Below are 2,370 nucleotides of genomic sequence, written 5' to 3' on the forward strand. Positions count from 1 at the left end.
CCAAAGGCCTATGCAGGGTTTTGGGACCTGAACAGGTAACTTCTCGTCTGCCAAAAATCTACTCTGTATTTTAGGACATATTCAACAAGGTCCAGTCTGAGGAGCTGCCACCTCACCAGTTATTCGACTGTCCATCGACCTTTTACCCGGTTCAGTGCCTCAGCGAGGATGTTCTTACCCATTGTCACCTCCATAGACCAAGGCCATGAAGGACTATATCCAAGAGAATCTGCAAAGGGGCTTCATCTGGAAGTCCTCGTCTGGTGCAGGGTTCTTCTTTGTGAAGAAAAAAAATGAATCTCCCAGACCATGTATTGGTTATCAGGAAACGTAATAAAATCACGATCAAGAACTGCAATCCTTTACCTCTCATCACCGAACTCTTTTACAGGCTACAGGGTTCCACCATTTTTACTAAATTGGACTTACGAGGAGCCTACAATCGTTTAAGAATCCGACAGGTGGATGAGTGGAAAACAGCATTTAACACCCGGGATGGACATTATGAATACCTAGTCATGCCTTTCGGACTTTGTAATGCTCCCACGGTATTTCAGGACTTTGTCAACGAGGTTTTCAGGGATCTCCTGGACTAATACATAATTTTCAATCTTGATGATGTTCTAATCTTCTCCAAAACTGCACGTGAACATCTGGGTCATGTCAAACAGGTACTCCAATGACTACGGGAGAACCACTTATTGAGAAATTGGAGAAGTGTCACTTTCAGACTATGATGTCCTTTCTGGGTTATATCATCTCCGATACTGGCCTTGCTATGGACCCAGCCAAAGTAAAAGTAGTTTTGGATTGGCCTCGCCCTACGACCCTGAAGGCCGTACAATGGTTCTTAGGCTTCACAAATTACTACTGAAGGTTCATACAGAACTTTTCATCCATAGTAGCGCCCATTACGGCATTGACACAGAAAGGAGCTGACCCGGACCTATCGTCTCCTGCAGCCCTTCAAGCATTCGGGAGCTTAAAACAGCCTTTGTGTCAGGTCCCGTGCTCGTGGATCCTAATACAGGCTACCCTACATACTCGTGGTGGACGCTTCAGATGTTGGGGCCGAGCAGTGTTGTCCCAACGGAAAATTCCAAAAGCCAAATTACACCCCTGTGCATTCTTTTCAAAAAAAATTCTCGCCTGCCGAACAGAATTTTGACGTGGGTAATCGTGATCTGTTGACCATAAAAGTGGCCTTGTAGGAATGGAGGCATTTGCTCAAGTGCACTGAAAACCCTGCTACTATACTAACAGATCATAAAAACTTCCTATACATCGAAGGTGCTCGTCGCTTGGGGTCACGACAAGCTCGATGGTCACTTTTCTCACTTTAATTTCATTATCTCATATCTACCATGCTCTAAAAATGTGAAGGTAGACACCCGCTCCCATCAATTTCTCGTAGAAGACAGGGCTGAGAGGAAACCATACTTCCCCCTTCATGTATCATATCTACTAACACATTTGATTCTATCGATCACATCGCGCAAGGTCAGTCTGATTTTCCCATGGGTCTCAAAGTTCCAGAGGGACATCTCTTTACCACACCAGCATATCATTGAAAGGTATTGGAATGGGGTCATTCATCTAAAAGCTTCAGTCATCCAGGTACAAGGAGAACTACTGAAAAGGACCTTTTGGTGGCCAGGGATGCGTAATGACAAAATAATTTGTCAGCGCATGTTCTACATGTGCCCAAAACAAGACTCCCCATATCAGGCCATCCGGGTTGCTGCAACCTCTCCCGATTCCAGTTCTCCCCTGGTCTTATTTTTTCCATGGATTTCATTGTAAACCTACCAAGGACAACTTGGTAGATCTCTGGCCATGGGCCGAATTCTCTCATAACAATCTACATAATGAGACAACTCAAGACTCACCATTCTTTACCAACTTAGTCTTCCATCCCTCAGCTCTTCCTACTGCAGGACCTGGATCCGGGGTGCCAGCAGCAGATAATAGCATTCTGCATCTACAAGAGTCATGGAGAAGCAATCCGGGCAAAAGGTATCGCTGTCCACTAAACATATCAGACTGAAGGTTACCACAGCTAAATTGGCACCTAGATATATCGGCCCATTTCCTGTCATTGAGAAAGTCAATCCGGTGGCCTACCGGCTACGGTTGCCAGCTTCCATGAAGATCCCTTCAGTCTTCCATACTTCCCTTCTTAAACCTTTTGTACAGGATTCTCAATCTTCTGCTTCGGTGTCTCCTCCTGAACCTCTCTTGGTTGAGGGTGTGGCGGTGAAGGGATTAACCAGGCAAATAATAAAGGTCTTCTGCCCAGCAGGTTACCCCCTAAACCTTGTTGGGGATGAAGGGGTTAATTGTTGGTCACCACAATGCCATGTTTCCCCT

Source organism: Ascaphus truei, chromosome 3 (assembly GCF_040206685.1).
Source record: "Ascaphus truei isolate aAscTru1 chromosome 3, aAscTru1.hap1, whole genome shotgun sequence".
Lineage (NCBI taxonomy): Eukaryota > Metazoa > Chordata > Amphibia > Anura > Ascaphidae > Ascaphus > Ascaphus truei.